The sequence below is a fragment of the Triturus cristatus genome, chromosome 3_1 (genome assembly GCF_964204655.1).
Source record: "Triturus cristatus chromosome 3_1, aTriCri1.1, whole genome shotgun sequence".
Taxonomy (NCBI): domain Eukaryota; kingdom Metazoa; phylum Chordata; class Amphibia; order Caudata; family Salamandridae; genus Triturus; species Triturus cristatus.
Window position 1 is genome coordinate 979240765 of NC_140583.1, and position 22606 is coordinate 979263370.

At 45.0% G+C, this 22606-nt stretch overlaps 1 protein-coding gene across 1 annotated transcript in view; it reads left to right on the top strand.

Annotated features, from left to right (window-relative positions):
* The window catches only part of ZCCHC17 (zinc finger CCHC-type containing 17), an 81600-nt gene that overhangs the window by 1918 nt on the left and 57076 nt on the right, over positions 1 to 22606 (top strand). The window lies entirely within an intron of this gene.

A 22606-nucleotide genomic window follows, 5' to 3' on the forward strand; every position in this document is an offset into this window, starting at 1 on the left:
AAATGCCTGTGTTTCACCTCCACCTCAGGCAAGGAAAGTGTCTCTTCCGTGAAGTCCACGGCCCCTAGAATACTTCTAATTGACATTAGGAAAGAAGGGAGTATTCTCCCTTTCCTGAAAGTTATTTTTTGAACTGACAATCCAGGTACATACGTACTGTGTCCGATAACCTAGGTGGTGCATGTCCGATGGAGTAGAAACACAGTCCACCCTTTATAAAACACCACAGGCACACTCGTCTTCCAGTGGTGCTCACCAAAGTGTGGCATTATCCTGAACTTCCAGTGCTGTCTGGTACTCTGCCTGTGTATCCACTTCTTACATGGAGCATTGTGCTGCGTTCTTTGTGCTGAAAACAGCTCTCGCTGCTGGCGCACTGACATTACCAACCACAGAGTAGTCGTGCACTCTGTTGGGAAACAACCACATCAATCCTGACCGGCAAAACAACCTGCTTCAGCGGTAGTGCGGCAGGTCTTCCCAACACGTATAATCTTAGCCAGCAATGCTCAAACCCCATTCCCAACATATATCAAAATCCTTCAACATTCCACGTCATTCCAACACTAACATCGACACAACAACATACATACATCTTAAAACTACACAATCCGTTGTGTGTTGGGGTCTGATACCCCACACACAGCCCTACTCTACACTCACTGACATGTGCTGCATCAATACCCACAGAAGATTGCCACAGCCCAGCCACCACCCTGCATCTCTAACGCTGCATAGATAAACAAATGTCGATATATGTGATACTGTTGTAAGTAGGTTAGGTAGGCAGCAGGACAAGTCTTCAGGTTACAAGATAGATTTATTAAGATAGCACAGCAGAGCAATACACCTCGCCAGCTGACCAGAGCATCAACTGCCAAGACTGGAACTTTCACATACCAGTTAGAACACGCATAGGTACTATGGGAGGTTGAGAAGGTAGAAACACGAAGGAGGGACTACTGACACCAAGTAGCCATAATGAAGTAAGCACAAATATACAACATATCTTCTTCCTTTACAGAGAAAACAAAATCAAAGACTCAAACACATAATAAGAGCTTAAAGCATGGAAAACAACAGAAAGGAAACATAAAACATGTAGAAGGTCAGCGACCTCTTGGACTTCCAGATCACGAAGGCAAAGGGACAGGATATGATGAGGATCATGATGACCACCTTCTCCCCTTCGATTGACGAAAAAACAACAAGAGACAGTCTACTCTCTACAATCCGTCATTGTGGCCAGCAAAAACGGGAAGTTTACTTTCTCCGATCAGTCTTTGTCCGCCGCGGCTTACCGCTCATAGGTGAAGATAGAAGAGTTCAACAAGTGCCTCCAATGCTCAAAAAGTTCTGGAAGGATGTTCCCTAAGAAAAATTAGAGCCAGTTCTCTTACAGTCCAAGATGAAGTTCTGGACCAGTTGTCTCGGTTCTGGTTCTTTTTCTTGGGTTATGGTCCTCTAGATGTGGTTCGGGCCTCTAAGTTACCTTTAAATTTAATTTCTTTGTTGACAAACTGTCTCAGTACTGTGGGCTATAAGACCCGGTTCTAGTCGCGGAACGTTTGTCCCGGTTCAAAGAACCCCCTTGTCACGATTTTCTGTCGTGGTACTGGAACTCTTGTCGTCACGAATCTCGGTCGTGAACTCTCCCGGTCCTGGACACATTTTTTCCTATCCCGGTGCTGATTCTGGGACATCCATTGTCCCCCTCTAGATAGGTTGGAACCTTTGTTCTCTCGTTTTTTTCTTTCTTCTGGGACCTTTGTCCCCTTCCGGTCCTGGGACACATTTTTTCCCTATCCCGGTGCTGATTCCGGGACATCCGTTGTCCCCCTCTAGATAGGTTGGAACCTTTGTTCTCTCGTTTTTAGGTCTCGCCTGACCCAGCGCATGCGCTGGTCTGGCGAGACTTATTGAGAGGGCTCCAAAAAGTGCTACCAGGCCAGCCTAGAGCTACAGTGCATGTGCACGGGCGCGCGCTCCGCTCTTTACCGCGATTACTTTCACTTTCACGGCCGCTTTGCATAGCCAATAGGTCTCGCTTTTGGGACCTTATAAGTATTTAGTTATGCAACTGTTGCATGGCTAAACACTAATAAGGTCCCAAAGGCGAGACCTATTGGCTATGCCAATGCTTGTTTTTCTTTCTTCTGGGACCTTTGTCCCCTTCCGGTCCTGGGACATCCTTTGTCCTCTCCCGGTTTCTGGTTCTGCCGGTCCTGGGACTAGTTTTGTCCTTTCCCGGTTCCTGGTTCTGCCGGTCCTGGGACTAGCTTTGTCCTCTCCCGGTCCTGGTCCAAGGCTCACTCCCTCAGTCCTTAGTTTTCCCTGGATTGGAGTTTGAGTCACAATAGTTTTCTCCAGGTCAATATTGAAATAGTAATTGCCACGTTCTAATTTTCCCATTTGCATTTCATCTCTTGAAATCTACAGTCTTTCAATACTTTTGAACGGTGGCATCTCTTCTTATGACTTTAAGTCTGATTTTTTTTATATATATATATCTCTGCCTCACTTGCTTTTGAGCTGCTTTCTGTCAACGCTGGAATTAAATGAATTACTCTCTCCAGAAGTTGATGGTGGCTGCTTAACAAGCTTTTCCGATTTAATTTGCGATACAGAATCAATAAGATACTCCTTTTTGCGCTTCTTCTGTGACTTTACTATATATGTGCTATTGAACATCACCATCAAAACAATTTACTGTTCCGGTTCTTAACTTTCATGGTTCTAGATCTGTGTCCTTGTTTTAGAACACTCTCACTTTTACCCCAAATCGTAAAATTTTTTTTTTGAGCTTTGTAAAAGAGATCCATATTGTGACCATCGTATTCTTGATTTTATAAAAATGAGCCACGCGTAAAATATTTCAAAAGTCCACAAGGTGGCACTGTTCTCACAGATTTTACACAGTTACTGTGAAATAAGACTTTACGAGAAAAAAAAAAATGTAACACACATCTCATGCGATGTAAATTGAGTGTTCCTTTCAACTACTGTCTCTCACAAAGATGCTAAAAACATTGGAGATGCGGTGAGTTCACAAATCATCTTCCTTTGAAGAAAAAGCACTAAGAGCATGACGCATAGAAAACTCAACTACCAGATTGGTGCCTCCTTCACAGTAACGAGATCGGGGACAGACACGACAGCGTGTGAGGAAACCGTGTGGCAATGCTACTCTCACCTTATCACAGCGTGAGTGTGTCCGTTTCTTTCCAAGAGATGGCACTCAGGGAAAGGTTAATACTTGTATCGGCCCATGGTGTGTTAGCGCAATTCTGTCCACCACTTCAACTATGCCGCTGGTACTCGGTACACGGGACAGATATCTTCCTCTGTTCACTCAATTGTGATTGGTGTTCCCGTAACCAAGGGAACGAGGCAACAAGATGGCTGCCTGACGTCGCGTCGTGACATTTAACCTTGTGTGATGACATGCTGAAAGCACGTCTCTAACCATGGGTGGTAGTCAGGACAACGCCGAGAACGCTGGACATTCAGAGAGTGTGACGATAAAGAGACAGTCATTCTGCTAGTACCCACGGAAATTCTACGACGTCATCAGTATGAGGTTGGCAGCAATATGTGAAGGATCTCTCTGAACAACAACGGTAAGGCGGAGACTTGGACACGCCTCACTTTTCTCTTCACAGGTCTCGTTTTTTTCACCACATTGTCCACGCCTGTCACAAGATGTCTTTAAGATAGGTCTCACAGCTTGCCTCAGCCACGCATATAGATTACTGCAATATTCTGTTCCAAACATACGTTGGCTTAAATTAATCCAGTAAATTTCTTTGGGAAGACGCTTGGTTTAAACTATGTCCATTTCAATTATACATACACTTTTCACGCTTGCAACCACTTTTCTGACATGTCACGTAGTGTCAATATTCTTTTGACAAGATGAGCTCTTGGCCTCGCTTTAAACAGGGTTGACTCAGGGTTGACAGCAAATGGAGTAGTTGTGACAGGTTTCTTGATAATTCTTGTTTCTTTTTCCCAGTTTTTCTCGCGTTACTCAGGTTACCAGTTTCTTTCAACGTTTTTTTTGTTGTTGCTGCAATTGGGTGACACACAGTCTTGGGTTCTTGTGCGAAGTGTTGCTCATGCTGCGCTGTGCTTCCGCCTTGGTCTGGTCAGCCAAATCGTCGCCAAAATGTTGTAAGTAGGTTAGGTAGGCAGCAGGACACGTCTTCAGGTTACAAGATAGATTTATTAAGATAGCACAGCAGAGAAATACACCTCGCCAGCTGACCAGAGCATCAACTGCCAAGACTGGAACTTTCACATACCAGTTAGAACACTCATAGGTACTATGGGAGGTTGAGAAGGTAGAAACACAAAGGAGGGACTACTGACACCAAGTAGCCATAATGAAGTAAGCACAAATATACAACAGATACCAATGCAGCTATCCCGGCTGCCACGTCAATAAAGACAGGCACGCATCCTTTCATCGTCGCCCTGCTACTATAATGCTCCCCCTAATTGACTTTGATGTGCCAATGCCGTTCCATGTTTCACGTCTCTACCAGGACAGGTCCCACCAAAAAGGTGTGGAGCCCAAAAGCTTTAGTGCTGCAATCCTTCTGATGTCAACAAAATGGATACCAAAGAGAAGGAGGGTGGCATTAATCTATGTAAGCATTTGGCGACAATGGACCCTGCACTATGAGTCATTGTGCATTAGTAGCTCGCCGCATGCTCAACGCTAACACCCAGCACTGCGAGTGCCCTCCTGTGGCTTCGATTACAGCAGCGGCTCACACAGTTCTACAGAAAGCGAACAGGCTCTGGTTTCACCATAACCAGAGGGCCGGCTCCAGACAACACAAACATGTGCAGACGTACCCGACATACCTGCCGCAATGTGATGCTGAATACCTAGCGGCCAGTCCTGTGGTGAAGCCCAGGAGCAAGCCATGGGCTGAGGCTGAGCCCAGCTGAAGGCCGTCCTCCGGGCGACTGGCTGGAAGGGGTCGCCTTACAAGCCACAAGCACCTGCACTTTAATGAGTAGAGTCGGAAAGCAGTGCGCAGCCTGCAACAATGAGGCGTGGGCACTGAGGGCTGCGGTGAGAAGGAGGGAGAGAAGGCGCGACAGGCATGTGCAAGGCAGCCCTGAGCGAGGGACAGGCAGCGGAGCAGCTTGTGTGCCAACAGGCAGAGAACAGACAGGGTAACCGGGGCAATGCTTTTGTGTGTAACAGGGCTGACGTGGGGGTGGGGCGGGTACTGGACAGTCATTGCTGCTCGGAAAAGCAGCACCGCAGGAGCGGGGCGTATGACATACGAAACAGACAAAGCAGCACTTCTTGTTAGACATACAGGGAGTGGGGATGAAAGGACACGCGCACTTCGTGGTACTTCAACCCCCCTCCGCTCTCTATACACAAACACAGGGGGTGACAGGTACTTCAGAGGGAGGTGCCAGGTGAACGGCTTGTCTGTTCATTAGAAGCAGGTTAAAAGAGCACCCATTGTATGACAGGAAAAGTCGTAGCACCCTGGGGGTACAGGCAGTGCCACTCTATGTCTGAGGGCCATGTCAAGCACAATTCACCTCTCTGCACATGAAGTTACCTCCCTAGGCGGGATTTTGCTCGACAGTGACCACAGATGTTAGCGATGTGACAACCCCTGACGAAGAGAGCATAATCAAAATTACCATTGAGAATATTAGCATCCTTACAATATGGAAGAACTTAAAAACGGGGAATTAGCAGCTGAGCATGGATTCAGAGCTTTCTTTTCTGCAATAAAACGTGGCTTCAAGACAGGGATTATTTGGCAAACATAGTCAAGAGAGTGCACAGTTTCGCCGAAAGCTGGGACATTCCGACAGAAATTTCAACAAAAGCACAGCTCGCACCAACAAGCACATAGCAAAGCTGGTTTAAAATGCGTTTCACTGTTTGTAAGGGGAAAACAAGCGCGTCGCTGCTAATTAAAACCAGCCCAGGAGTTGTGTGCGCGCGTGCGCTAAAAGGAAATAAAAACAAGCCAGCGAGTAGTGCACGCGCGCACGGCAAAGAATGTCAGGAATGCAGCTGGCACAGTGCGGGGCCGCTGCTCGCTCCCGAGCACCCTAGGCCAGGTAACAAAGAAGGCGGGACGATCACCCGCCTTGGACCAATTGTGTGCTGTCTTTCTAAGAAAGACGCATGCACAGGCCAATCGCTTGTTAATAAAAACAAGCATTGGCATAGCCAATTGGTCTCGCCTTTGGGACCTTATAAGTGTCAGCTGCTGATTGTGTGCTTCCTCTAAAAAGAAATTATGTAACACAAACACTCGGGTGCACTGCAGCGGCACAAGCACTAGTGCCCACAGAGAACGACACACACACACAGTCTCTCTCTCTCACACACACACAGTCCCTCTCTCTCGCACACTACCTGTTTCTCTATCGTGCACACCACACATACAATCTCACACAAACGCACACATAATCTCTCTCCCACACACAACATTTCTCACTTGCACACATACAAAGTCATCACACACACTCTCACACACAATCTTTCTGACAGACACTTGCAATCATTCCCACACCCAATCTCTCTTGCACACACACATACAACCTGTCTCTCTCTAGCATGCACACACATACAATTTCACATAAAGGCACACACAAAGTCTCTCTCGCACACACACACACACACACACACACATACACACACACAATCTCTCACACAAACACTTGCAATCTTTCTCACACACAGTCTCTCTCACACGCACACATAATCTATCTTTTACACACACAATCCCTCTCACAGTGTGTCCCTCCCCCTCTCTCATACACACACACACGCACACAGTACATAGGCGATAATCAGATAAAGCCATGAGAAGCCTGCAGGAGACAGGCATTGGTGGGTGGGGGGGGCGCCCGTGAAGACACAACCAGGATAAGACATCACACACATTCGCTTAACTGTTATTAAGAGGAGCAGTCACGGGTGAAGTGGCGCTAATGGCACTAGCTGCGCATCATTAGGTAGGGTTTTCTTCAGTGTTATTCACACATTCACGGGAAGACGAGAGGAGGAACGGGGCAGGGGTGCATACTGCAGGCACAAGAAACAAGTTGAAGGAGTTTTTCACCCACTCAAAAAAGCACTGCAGACATGATGCGAGGAAGTACAAAATAAAATACTCAAGGGCAGCCTAACAAGCCTGAATCCCATGGAAAACCAAGACCTAGCAGGACACCTCATAGCAGACAAGCAGCAGCATCTAACACTCATAGAAGCAACTTTTTTTAATACAGCAAACTTAAGCTCCACTAAATACTTAGGTCTATAAAGGGTGCCTTAAGTAAGTCATGAGTGGACGAAGAAATGTAATAGGAAAACAAGATGATGTGCTAATGGCACATCAAGCCTTTAGGCCAAATTAACCATTTCAAAGAAAGGCGCTGTTCCATCAAGCCAGGACATACTACCTATTTCATGGTGTATTCAATAGAAATAAAAAAAATAAAAAAGCTGTATTCATTCTAGTTTTAAATACTGCTTGACATGTACAGGTCTAAGCAGAGTAAACCGGTCCAACAGCTAGGTTTAAGATATGTTCATCGGTCGCTGAGCCTGGATCATGCACAGAGAAGTAAAGACTGGGGACGCGGGGCAGATCTGCCAGAACAGCGCTGCGTCTTTAAACTCTGTAAATTAATTCAGACTTTTCTTCAGTTTTTAATACTAGTCATTATGTCAGCACCGAGTGCTGAAAGTTACCAGTTATCTAGACAGTGAATTCATGCAATTTTAAAGGAAGTAAAATAACACTCCATCTTCTAGAATTCACTGATTTACCAAATCAAATGTTAAATGAAAACCCAGACTGGAACTGTGATGCCCTGTAAACCAGACGATCTGTCAACTATTCCCATGCTGCTCGTGGGTCTCCCATCTATGCAGGGTCCATCCGAGAGGCTAAAACAGGGTCTCACCTGTATGCTGCTTGGCCAGCCCTGCGATGTCCTTCTGGCTGAAGAGGTAGGACTTCGAGCTGAGCCACGTTTGCAGCAGCTGAATGACCACTGCCAGGGCTGCCAACACCAGCGCTGCCCGCAGTGCCCGGAAGCTAAGTACAGCCATGCAGCAGCCAGAGAGGACCTTGGGGTGCAATGCTCCACCTGCAGCGCGCGCTGACTCCTTTCCCCTGGCGCAGACTGCACGCGCCCTGGCGCGAAATGCGAAGAGTGGCCCATTATTGGGGCTCCGCGCGCACTCGCCCTGCTTGATACAGGCAGCCTCGAGACTTCCCGAAAGTCTAGACCGCACAGATTATCTGCCGCCTGTCGTGGAAGAGGGGCCAGACATTGTAGCTAAAGTAGGTGCCATCTTGGAAGTAGTTAGTCTCCTCCAATGTGAGGACAAGAGCACTTATTTCCTCTTCCTTTCCTCCTTATTTGAGGGCCTATGTGGCTCATAAATGAATAGTAACAAAATGTCGAATCCTATAAAGAATGCCTTCACCCTGTTTAATCTGAGGATAATATGGCCTGCTAAGCACAGACTCTCTCACATTAAAAGACAAGCATTTACAATGCAATGGTCTCGGCATTGTTAAAGTTAGAGCTATTGGCATTGCTCATGACATTATTTTTGTTTATGTTTTTGTTTTTAACACATTTAAAGAAACAGCATTGTTATTTACAATGTCAATAGCTTAATCTCTCTCAAATGCGAGACTTATTGCATTTGCACCCACACACAGAGCCACACACATATATAGCCACCCACACATAGCCACCTACACAGAGCTATTCACATAGAGCAACCCACACAAATAGAGCCACCTACACACAGTTACCCACACACAGACAGATCCACCCACGCATAGAGCCACCTACAAAAAAAGCCACCCACACAGAGGCACACACATATACACATAGAGCCTCCCCCACACACACAGAGCCACCCACACACACACACACACACACACAGAGCCCCATACACAGAGCCACATACACACACATACACATACTTCAAAAGATATTTCTACAGCATCACAATAGGTTCTACTGATACAAGATAACAAAGTGCCAGTAATGTTATTGGGATCGGGCTCTGAAGCCTAAATCAAAGAGTTATATTATATGATCAGGCTATAAAACGTAAAATCCCATGGCCACCTCTTTCAAAACGAAGTCAGACACATTCGAACAGGCTTCCACGCGCACTTTAGAAATAATAGATCACAAAATGCAATGGAGTCTGCTCCTCGGTTGTTGTTGAGATGTGAGAATACCACCCCCCCCACCCACACATTTCCTCCTCCGTACATCAAGTGTGTATGCACTGTACAAAGATGCATGCAGTGGAAGGTCACTCGAGCGCGCTGGAGACTCTTTTTTGCTCAAACAAGAGTCCAGCTTTAAAATATTTCACCTAAAGGACAATCAGCAATCCTTTTCGTCTGAGTTGTGACCTGTCCGGATGGAGATGCCTAAAGTCAAAGGTATTTGGGCACATCTTTTTCTTTACCTACTCATATTCACCGAGACCAGAATTTATCTGAAACAATACCTCCCTTTTTGCTGAAAGCAATTGACCTTTAATTCCTTTGGTGATCCACAAATGGCAGACAATTGTTATAGTAAATGAAGAAAATGAAAATGAATACAGCCCACTCATGTTGATGAAAGCATTAGCAGAAATTAGTGTATAGATGGACATTTTAAAGGAGAAACACAGGCCTAAGCTAGTAGAACAGAAAACGATAATAGAGTCAGGACCAGAGGGGGAGGGCAGTAGACATGAGCATCGCGAGAACAGAGACATTTAATTGGACATAGCAGAAATCTCAAGTTACATGTCCGTATTGCGAGTAACATATCTGAGAAAATATGTAGATAAAGTAGCAAAGAGGCAAAGGCTAGGTGGGAGATCAGGCCTTGTAGAGCAGTAGACATGTGGGGAGTAGAGCATTGCTAGGCTTTAAAGAGACAAGCCATGGACAACCAATAGTACAAGCAGTGGTGAGGAAGCGCAACAAACGTGAACGAGTCGCATTCCATAAACGTGTTATCTGTTTTTGCAGGCAGTATCACTTTTTGATATAATGTGTTTCAGCAAATGCTTTATCTAATATGCAAACGTAGGACGTACTTAGGGCTGCACATGTATAAAAGAAACTGACCACCACATTGCAAGTTAAAGCTCAGATTCTATTTTATGGTGCCGACTGACCTTCTGTGCTCTTTATATAAACTTGATGCTAGCTCAGGCCCTCTTCCTGTCATGTGGCAAACATTCATCCTTGTGAGAGGTGGAAAACGTCTTCCATTAAAGCACTTGCAAACTCTTGCCCTAGCCCATATTACACAAAATAACAGAACTGACTCAGATTTATTTTACCCTCTCTCACTTGCTTTTTTTAACAAAAACAATTTGGCTGTACTTGAAAAATGATAAACTGGATCGTCTAAATTAACCTACTTACAGCTTTCCAGTAGAAGTCTCTCAGATCCAAAAAAACATTAGGAAAAACAACAACAAAATTTGGCCAGAAAAATTAAATAATTTCAATCACTTAAACTCTGCCTATAGATCAGTCCATGATTACACGTACAGTGACCATTTGAGAGCACCCCGTGCAAATTTAATTGTTTATGGACCTTAACGACAGGTGTTACTTTCTACCCAAGCCAAAGAAGCTCACTTTAGCAGCCTATGAAGAAGGAAATATCGAGTTGCAACCGGCAGGGAATGTAACATATCAACTACACGCTAGAGGAGATGTTTGGAACAGGAGGTTACACAAGGATTTCGGAAACAAGTGCACAAGTTCATTGAGTAACCTTACAAGGTCACATACCTGGAACCTGCAGATTTCATGCAACGCTCGAGAAGGGAGATAACACCTTTAAACTAAGCTATGATAATATCTATTAGCCCGCGACCAGAGATTACATATTTGCAGCCAGTGAACCGTCTATCTGACCTACATTACCCATATCATACCCCGACAGTTACGAGATATACATCTGTCTACGAATCGCAATTTCCCCCCCCCTCACCCACCTGCGACTGGAAATTAACGACAAGACTGTCGCAAGTGCATTAGTAGCATAAGCCACCTTATTGGTATGATACCTCGAGAACTGCAGCATGCAACATACCTGTATCGTGCCGGTGACTTACCCTCCTCCTCCTGAGCTATATTAAAACGCGCTCGGTGTGAGGCTCATAAAGTAAGCCAGCAGGAGCGCAGGGGCAGGCGGCCCAGTAGCGGCCTAGGGAGCAGCAAGAGGCAGCGACAAGGCGGCTAACGGCTGAAAAAGCCGGGCCAGAGCGCGGAACCAGGCACCAGGGCGTCCGGAGAAGTGCTGGGGCCATCCATCCCGTCACCTCTCGGCGCCCACCCAAGACGGCACGCCTCAGACCCGTTAGCCTGGAACTTCGGCATTTTGCTGTGGCCCAGCCGGGCACTGGGGAGTCTCGGGTGCGAGGACGAACAAGGTGCTTAAACGGGTCCGGAGGTCAGCATACTCAAAGGACAAGGGTGTAGGGCAGCTCCGTTCCTTGTTGATTGGTAGGTTGCTTAAACGGCCGCGTCGAAGCCGGGTTTCAGTATTGTAAGGGACTTAGATGCCCCCTCCTCATAGCGTGGCGGGCGGCTTCCCAGGCTCTCGGACAGACGGCAGCCCCCTTCCGTGTCCGACAACTGCTGGCCTGTACGATGAGGAAGATGGCGTCGCAGCGGAAGTAGGCTGTCGGGAAGGGTCAATCACGTTCACATAGTTAAACTGACTGACTGTGTCACATTAAAGAAATGGACATCGACAACGTACACACTTTACAGTGGTATAATAAAAAAGTTGCCGCAAGCTTCGCGAACGCACACAAGACAGGTTGATTTCTTATGGCCAATACTAGAAGTGGTACGAGGAATGAACATGGACAGAAGCAGTGCAGACTTGCGAGCGTCCTTTGTATACACAACGGATACAGCTATAGTACCACATGAGTAAACTCCAGTTACAAACGCGCTATGTGCATCAGCATGCATGACGAGCATACATGCCAACATTTCAACATTGATAAGAGCAGTGGTCGAAGTGGGGAAACAAGCACACGACTGCCTTTCTCCGAGGCGAAGCACAAATGCCTCGGAGAAAGGCAGCGGCGGATTCGGATTTGGGGGCGTGTTCTCCTCTTGCCATTGGCTGGAGAAGATAATTAGAAAAGTTGGAAAAAACACGCCCCCGAATCCGATAAGGACGGGGCCTGTTCAGAGTGACGGACCTCTTCTCCAATGGCTGGCCAGCATTCAAGAGGCCAGCCAATGGAGAACAGGGGAGAAGAGGGGCGGGTTCAAGCCCCTCTTCTCCAAGTCATTATGTCTCGCAAGCGAAACTGCGCAAGTGCAGCCTTCGCTAGCCGAGACCTAAAAAAAAAAGTTGTGCGTGCTTGTGCCTGCCGCTGCAGGCGAAAAACCAGCGCTGACCGCCATCTGTTTCAAATTAACGCGAACATGATAATTGGAAACAGACGGCATTAATGCTCGCTCCCGAGCACCCTAGGCCAGGTAACAAAGAAGGCGGGACAATCACCAGCCTTGGAGCAATTGCGTGCTGTCTTTTTTAGAAAGACAATAAGTCAAACAAAAGGGTCCCTTTGTGTTCCTTATGTAGCATACGGTGCAAACCAATTCAAACAAGCTGCATTCAACCAATAACCACTTATCAGCACCAAATAGAAACCAAGAGCATAATGTAAAAGAAAATATCCTATATCTTTATTCAGTAAACAAATATCATAAAATATATAAGAAAACGTGTAATACATTTATCTCATTTGTACACATATATTAAAAACATTGCATTCATAGTACAGCGGGAGAACCTTATAATGTTCAAAAAGGTCAAACTAACAAAGGCTTGTTCTATATCAGAGAGCACTCCAAATACATGGAATTGAATATTATTGTTGTTACCAATTTAATATATAAAATCCATTCTGTGTCTTCTCCTCAGACCCGATGTTTATGAGGCCTGTTATGTTAGGACCAGGTGTTATCAGAATATTTCCTAAAAAAGCGACGCGTTTCGGTGGTATCATAGTAGTTCACCACCTTCTTCAGGCTAACAATAAATTCCAACACATCTCCCAGATCATTATATCTTGGCGGCTCCTTTAGTAGTTTTGTATGGTACTTAAACCAATTCAAGTGCAACGTTAACCAGGGACCACAGCCTCATAGGTTAGAGCTGTATACTTGATCCAAAATGTCCTGACCACTGGAGCTATGGTCATAGATCGAAATATTTCAGGAGTGGAGGTATGAGTTTCTTAAATATAATAATGCTCAATCAAGAATATTCTTTCTAAAGGCCTCCGCAAATCCACCGGGACTAATCAGTCTCCGCACCTGCTCCTGTTATCTTCCCGTAACTAAGAAAGACGCATGCACAGGCCAATTGCGGGTTAATTTAAAAAAGCACACACGTGTGTTCTGAGTTCAAAAGCCCTTACTAAATGCCTCGCAGGGTAGCGCATGCGCGCTGGCTCAGGCGAGACCTAAAAAAGCACACCCACAAGCGTGTGTTCGGAGTTCAAAAGCCCTTACTAAATGCCTCGCAGAGCAGCTAATGCGCGCTGGCTCAGGCGAGACCTAAAAAGGTCTTCTTTGTGAATATTGTCATTTAACTATTCTTTGTCCCTGAGATAGCAACATCAGCAGATATGAGACATGTTTTTTCCTCTGTGACATAAATTTAAGGCCTATGTCCTTGTGTGATATACATATTTAATTCGTGGTAAAGTAATTTTTCGGTTCACCTAACAGTGCATATGTGCTGTTGCATGGGGGGTTCCTGTATATACTAAAGGGCGTCAAGCATTCCCATTACTTATTTGCTGGCTTAATTGTCTTTTTTTTATTTGAGCTGTTTCCTAATTGGCCAGTGTATGCCTCAAGTCACTTTGTTTTATTTTTATGGAGTTTGGACCAAGTACGAATTGATTTCATTTGATTAGTGTTCTTCTGCCACCTTTCCGCTGCACGTGCTGCAATTGAGGGTACTTTTTTCATTCCCACTTCTGTTTTACACCTTTGGGTTGATTCTTAACTTCCGTCCTAAAGTTTACTTTGTTGTTGCCTTAATTTGTTTTGGAATTTCTTTTGGGAATTAGGCCCTTCCGTTTTTCAGCACCAAGCAAATGGCACTGAACATTAAAGCAGTCCATGTTACTGCATGTGTTTGTACGCTGCACCTCTTCTCTGCGCATACAAAGTATGTATCTTTTTAAAGTGTACACTAGTCAAAACTGGACTCCCATAGTCTTTCCATACAAGCAGTCGAGTCACATGTTTCAGGCCAGGCTGTTTCTAAGCAATATAATCATTTTGAACACATCTGTGCCTTTTCAAACACAATGTATGTGGCTTTTTAAAGCGTCTCAATGTTGGGCTGCGCTGCAGTTAATCTATTTCTCCCTAAAACCTGTGACCATGGTCGCTTATGTATTCCACCTCATCTCTGTGCATACTAAGTATTTGTCTGTTTAAAGGGATTCAGTTTTGTGCAGCTTAGCAACTACTCCAATCCTTCTTAAAACCTGTGCCTAAGTCACATTCTCATATGTATTTCATCGAAAGCTCTTTCAGGCACCCTATATTCATATGCACTTCGGTGCAAGAAATGTACCCTAACGGCCATAGCTATGCTCCACTCCAGTCGATCCCACTCCACTCCAATCAACCCCAATGTACCCCACTCCAATCTGCCCCACTCCACTCTACCTCAATCTACACACTCCTCCCCAATTTAACCCACTCAGTTCCACTCTGCTCCAGTCTACCATCACTAAAACACTCCAATCTACCCCAATCCATCCTACAACACCCAAGTCTATCCCACTCCACTTTACCCCAATTTACTCCACTCCGATTTACCCCACTCCAGTATACCCCACTCCACCCCAAATCTACCCCACTTTCATCTACCCCACTCCTCCAAACCTCTCCAGTCCACCCCACTCCGATCTACCCCACTTGACTCCACTCCAATCTATCCTACTCCACGCCAGTCTAACCCACTGCAATCTATCCAACTCAATTCCAATCTACCCCACTCCAATCGAACCCAATCTATCCCACTCCACTGCACCTCAATCTAACCCACTGCACTTCACGCCACCCCAATCCATCCCACTCCAGCCCTATATACCCCACTCCACTCTACCCCCAATTTACCCCACTCTAATTTACCCTACTTCACCCCGATGTACTCCAGTCTACCCCACTCCAATCTCTCCCTCTCCATCACAAATGATCCCCACTCCAATCTACCCCATTCCGGTCTACCCAACTCCTCTCCACCCCACTCCAGTCTACCCCAATCCACCCCACTCCAATTCACCTCAATTTACTCCACTCTTCTGAAGTCTACCCCACTCCAGTTTACCCCAATCCACAACACTCCACCCAATCTATTCCACTCCACTCTACATCACTACACTCCAATCTACTCCACCATACCCAATCTACCCCATTCCACCCTACCCCAATCTACCCCACTCCATCTAATTTACCCCAATCCATCCCACTCCAGTCCACCACAAAGCACTCAAATTTACCCTACTCTACTCTCTCAAAATCCACCACACTCCATTCCACACCAATCTACCCCACTTCACCCTACCCACTTCACTACTATCTACCCCAACCCATGCCATTCCAAGCCAATCTACACCACTCCACCCCAATTTATCCATCTCTAAACTCCAATCTACTCAAATCTATCCCACTATACTCCACTCTACCCCACCCACTCCTATCTACCCTGATCCACCCTAATCCACCTCACTCCACTGAACTTCAGTCTGCCCTACACCAATATACTCCACCCCACTCCAATTAATCCCACTCCACTCGCGTACGCTATACCTGTTGGCTTTGCAAATGCTTGTTAATAAAGCAATCAGAATAACTGAGAAATTGCAGAAGTCTCCAGCGTGTTATCTACCTAGAAAAGAAGAGACCTCAAACTCCTCCTGTTTATTTTTCAGTCTGTTGTTTGTGTTTTTTAAGCAAGTCCCCCATGATGCTGTAAGGAAGTTACTCAAGTGTCATTGTCACCCTGTTGATGCAAGCATTCGGTGACCATCAATGTGAAGTTCTTGGGACCTTTTTGTGTGTTTGAGAAGTGTGTGACTAACTTTGTTTTGACTTTCTTGCATCTTAAACTTTTCTTATGTTCTACCATGCATAACTTTGAGTAGTCTAGGCCACATATCTAAGATTGCAGGCAAGATGTATGTCACATTGTGTGAGTTTAATTGAGTACTTTCTCTGTTCTTGTTGACAGAACAAGCTTAAGTCAATATATTTAGATTGCTTGGGTGACCTTTTCCCACATGCCTATGGTATATGTACACATTGGGCCACTTCTACTCCTTCTAAAGGCAAACTGTGGAATCGGGTAGTTTCCTTGGTTAGTATTTAGTGCAGGCATGAAAAATTCATAAAAAATGTCACCAGACATGCAGATCTACTAACTCGAATAATCTACTCAATCTAACTGTAATGCACATGCATGACCCATAAACTGGTCTCAAATTGTGGGAACCAAGGCAAATATTTTATTTCACTTAGACGCCTTTTTCTTCATTGTCACATATATGAGAGCACCTTCAAATATGTGAGTTCAGCATGTCTGCTGTGCAAAAATTCTTTTGTTTGATTTAATGGACTAAACCTTTGCTGTACTTTTAATAAAAATCTAGTCCACATATAAGGTGCATATGGCCCCTGACTCGCCTCTTAGTTTACTAATAGCATTGTCATCAAGGCGGGTGCAAGAATGTTTCTCAGTTCAGGATTACAAATTTTCACTTGAGTAACTATATTACTAAAACACGTTATGGTAGCGCACTGTCATTTACAGACAGCACATTTCCATTAAAATGGCCACAAACTTTCCCACTGACATGCAGTTTTATAAAACAAATCTATGTAGTGTACAAATAAGGTGTGAAAATCAGGTTTCAGCTAATATTTATCATTTGCACATCATCAAGTAAAGTGTTTTGATCCTGTTAAAATCTATGTTTCCATCACACTTTAGAATTACAAAAAAGTGCTTCCATAACTATTGAAATATATTTTAAAATATTTGTACAGTTTAATTACAAGCTATTTAAATGTTGTGTTAGAAAAGAAACTGACATCCTACAGCCTTTGTTTCATACTGCCTGGACCCCAGCACAATTGTACAATAGTTCACTTTACTTTTCTGTCTCTGACTGCAAAGTTAGATGATTTTGTAAACTGCAATCTCCAGCATTAAATAAGCCTCAATTAGTAAGAAGTTATATGCTGACATTTGACCTCTGTTTTTGATCGCAGAGGTAATATGACAAGATAAAAACAAGATTTAAAGACGTCTTTATTGCTCATTCACTTTCTGAATGAGCAGAGCACCTGTTTTTTTTGCCAGTTTGAGGTCTCTGCTGGACCAAGCCAGTAGGTCTTAAAAACAGCTCGCCCTAATTAAACCTGACTCACCATAGCGAGACGGCTGGTAGATTTCTGGAGACCTTCTGTAGTTTATAATGTTTTATTGTCTTCCTGAGCTTGTTTGAAATATGTGTGTATGTGATGACACACACTGTTCCCTCCATTATATGTTTAGGAATAGTTTTTAAAAGGGCTTTCAGATTATTGTTTTGACCTTGTTCCCTGGATTTTTTTTAAGGGTTTTAAAAAAAATATTATCTTGTAGACAGTTTCTCACTCAAGGTCAGAGATTATTTGTTGTGTCTTTGTACATCAGTGTAGTTCCTTCTAATGCTGAGGTATTTGCCACAGAGTAAGTTATCTCCAACCCTTTAGGATAGTGGCGGTCATTGCGTTATAGAGAGTTTCTCTCTGTAGGTTTCATGTGTACCCTGGTGTCTGTCAGTTATTTTGTGTACCCTATTACTAGATTAAAAAAGACAATCTCATCCGAGTTCACAGGGAACTTCAGAAAACTGTTCTACTTATTAATTGTTTTTGTGAGATTGTTGCCTTCTTCTCGGTGCCTTCCGCTATAATGGAGATATTGTCAATATTGCAATTTCATAGTTAGAGAGGTTGTAGAAAGGGATTTCTGTCCATGGAAGTAAATCCTTTTCTACACACTGATTCACCAGGCTAGGAGTGAAGGTGGCACCCATTGAAGTTCATGCAAACTACTAATATAGTTGTCCCTCACATTCAGAAATGATTTTTAGATGTGCTAGTTCCTAACTTTCCATAACAAATGATAGTAACTATGACAACTCTGTGCCCCAAATTATGTTGTTTTACAGTCTCTAATGTTTCCTGTTGTGAGGTACAAATTGTACAACGATTTAACAACTAGATAGATAAAGGTGTTTGTCTCCGAGTTCTGTAGATATGAGTCAAATAAATGTATGGCTTTTTTGTGTCTCATAAGAAGGTTGGCATTTTACGTAGTTGTTGATGTTGAAAAACCTCACAAATGATGGTTCAACAATTGATACTACCCTTGATGAGATAGGTCACCCCGGAGAAGGAGAAAGGCACCTGTGCATCTTTGTGAGGATTTAAAAATGGGGAGTCCAAGGACCTGTGGCCACTAGGAACTTTGCTTTCATTTTTGTTACCCAAATAGCACTTTACCTCTTTTCCTCTAAAGACACTATTACATTTTGGGGATCTTGCTTGGAGAAAATGTTTTGACGGTTGCATAACCTCACATTTACTGAATCTGAGGGTTTGTGACAAATAACATTCTCTGTACATGAGGTCCCAGATCCATTGTTGTGTATTTATTGTCACCTTTTCTGCTTTTGAAGTATTATAAAAACTTAGTGGATAACTCTATTATTTCCACATCACCTTAGTCCGATTATTAAAACGTCTGTACCTCGGAGGGAATAATATGTGTGGGGAAGGTAAAAGGTAGATATTTGCTTGAGTCCCATGTCTCTTTGTCTTCCTGTTTTTCATTCTGGTTACCAAAAAAGAAACGAAAAGTAATATTTGTGTAAGTTAATTTAGGTTCTTTACGTTTGTTTAATGGATTATAATGATGTGTTGGGAAGAAACCCAAAACCTTTAAGTAATTTAATGTCCTGTTCGGTTAGATTAATGTCTGATAAGTTAGCCACTAGGTCATGTACGGCGGTATGCTGAATTGGACCTTGTCCCTGCTCCTCATGATTCTTGGTGAATCCAGTGTTACTCTTGATTCCGATGTTTAACCTCAGATTCTCCTTCGCCTTTTCCCTTGCCTCCCCCTAAAAATAGACTTCTGCAATTACTGTTATAATGGACATGGAACTGGTCATAGTTGGGCCAGCGTTGATCTATATAGTTACAGTTACTTGAGGTATTTGGTATCTCATTAGTGCTACTTCTGCTGGTGAAGGAGTAATTCCATGTTTATTACTGCAAACTTTAGAATCAATAGGTTCTGATTGGGTTTAACGCACATCTTTTACATGTGGTTAGGTATTTTCATGGCTACATTTAGGATGTCTTTTGAACTTATTTTGTTTTGCCTTAATGTAATTTATTCTGTTTTATAAATTATTTGGGATGTGAAGATCACATTTTTTAGATCAGTTTCCTTTTCACGAATTGTGATAAACCTGGCATCTGTAACTTTACACATAATACTTCTATGCTAAAAAGACTGGTGCATTCTAAATTTGTTTTTTTTTCCAGAAAGATACGGCATTCATTTGTGCCTGTCAGGCCCATGGTGACGATCAGGTTATCAGCTATTTTTATCTTTATTGTCCCTTTCAGGGCTATCTTAATTAGATTATGTTGGTGGCAGAAAAAAAGATTCCCACTCATAGATGTGATTCATCAATTGTAGCATCTATTCAGGACCCAAAGTTTAGTGTGTAGCCAATATTTTGGCCACTGTGGCATCACAGGACAGGCCAAGATCATTTGTCATGATGGAAAAGAGAGCAGAACCTAACCTCTTCAGATTACAAATTAAACAAGCATTGGCATAGCTAATAGGTCTCGCCTTTGGGACCTTATAAGTGTTTAGCCATGCAACAGTTGCATAACTAAATACTTATAAGGACCCAAAAGCGAGACCTATTGGCTATGCCAAGCGGCCGTGCTGCCGCTATAGTGATCGCGATCAAACATCAAAGCGGCCGTGCGGCCTCAAAAGTGAAAGTATCGCGGCAAGCGCGCCCGCGCGCATGCGCACATGCACTGTAGCTCTAGGCTGGCCTGGTAGCACTTTTTGGAGCCCTCTCAAAAAGTCTCGCCAGATCAGCGCATGCGCTGGGCCAGGCGAGACCTAAAAAATGAAACCAGCTATTTGATCAGTGATCTCAAAAACAAATATAGGTGTTTATATTAAAGATTTAAACCTAGTCAACATCAACACAACTCCCGCAGCTGAGCCTCTGATGTGTGGGGAAAAAGCCACCTGCACAGATAGTCATATCTGCACAAAGAGGGGGGAGGAGCCAAGATGGCGACCGGGACGGCAGCGTAGGCTCCCGGCTCCGTGAACCTCCACATCCCGCACAGATATCCTGCATGAGATCCTTAGCCTGCGCTACATGCCCGTGTTGGTGGTTGAGAGCGGCAACCGATCGTGTGATTCTGAAGTTTCTGGCGGCGGTACCGCCGGAGAAATGTTCACTTGAAGTTTGCGGCCTGTGCAACCCTGGAACCGGGACCTCGGGTGGACAACATGGCCGGGCGACAGTTCAACAACAGCGGCCATTGGTGACTGGGTGGAGTCGGAATACCGGAGCGGCGCGAATATTGGCCTGAATTTCGCTGTGGTCGTTCCTACCACTGAGCGTAGCGGAACGAGTGCATGCCCGAGGTGGCAATTCCAGGATTCTTCGGTGATTGCCTGAGCCCTCGCCAGTGAACTGCTCGGACGCGGCCTGTAACTCGTCCCGATTTACGCGGGCTGCTCCCGGGTTTTCGCGGGCACTGGTCCAGGGGGAGGATGACTGTTACCTGTGACCACACACTGGATACATATTTTGCCTGCCCCCGGAACCCTGTTTGCAGTGACATGGAACTTGATGCGCTTGTGCCTGAGTCCCGGTCCCAATCTGGGGTGGAACTACCCTGCGGCCATCTTGATAGGATGGAGTCTATCATCCTGTACACTGGGTCTCAGCAAGATTGGGAGTGTGTGGCTAAGAGGAGGGTAGCGGAGCGGGCGCAGGGGGCTGTGCTGGGGTACGGTGACCTTCTCGAAGCTCTCGGTGCCCTTCATTCCACCCTGGTTCACGGCGCCCGGGTATTGGGGAGAAAGCTTGATGGTATTGCGCCAGCGTTGGAACAGTTGCGATCTGCCTGTCCCCAAATACACAAGGATTTGTTTCACTTCACACAGGAGGAAAGTGTCGTGGCCGCCTCTGTGAATAAGGGAAAGTTGGAAACTTCGGACAATGTGGCAGCGTGTGGTCGGCTGGCCGTGGGTTTGGTCTGTTCCGGAGGTTTTAGACTTGAGCAGAAGGTGGTGACTTTGTCCCACGCGCGGCCTCCGGCGACCCAGGCAATATTCACGCAACGGTCGCCTGCTCTGGCTGATTCCTCCTTCCTGGACCTTGTGTGCGGCGCGTGTCCTGGGGCAGTACTGGGAAAGATGATCCTCCATGATGATGACTGTGTTGGTATTCAGAGACGTCCACCCTACATGTGTGTGTCGCTTCCTGGTCTTTTTTGGACGCTCCTCTTCCTCGTAACATTGGACATGACAATGGGTCGATGGGTATGCATTGGTGGATTCGCAAAGAGTGGCCAAGGATAAGGCTGATCCTTCAGAGGTTGTCATTTAATAGGCGGGCGGGCTCGGGGGTTGCGTGCTCTCACGGCATAACTAATAGTGTAGTAGGTGAATAATGCTCCCCATTTCTCTTTGACATGGTCGATTTTTTGTTGTTTACTGTTTGCTTTGGGGAGGAATATATTGTGCGGGAGGGAGAAGCCGGGGGCATGTTTGAAGGCCCTCCTCCAGTTTATTAATACTCTCTTCCTTTCCCCGTTAGGTGGGGTTTCCTTTCTTTCTCCCTTTTCTCTGTTTCTTCTATATTTCGGGTCTGGTTCTGGGGCGACAGGCACACTGCTGGGGGGGGGGGGCCGTAGTCATCTGCAGAGGTGCAGGGTGGGGGGCTGGGGGAGGGGATTTTTTAGTTTTTTACTTTGTTTCTATGGCCTCCTTTTTCTTCTCTTACCCTTCTTTGTCTTTTTCTGGGGTCTGTACGGTAGGTTTATTTCGTTGTCAATCACTGCTTTTTCACCTGTGCCTCAATTACCGTGGTGTTTTCTGGGTCTTAGGGCAGGGGACTGCAGGCGCAAACGGCTCGTGATATTCCTCCACATCCTGAACCTCCTGTTTCAGCGCCATTGACTTGATAGATTGCTGTTTATTGTTGACGTTCACTATTCTGCCTGCCATTTTTTCGCTGCTGGGAACTTGTTTGGCACCTGATCCTTCTATCCTTTATTATAAAATGAAAACCTTTTATATCCTGGTTTCCCACTTGGGCTGTTCAGTGGACAAGAGTATACTAGCATGGAGAATCTGCTCCCCGAGGTGCTGCATGTGATTAAAATTTGCTTGCTGT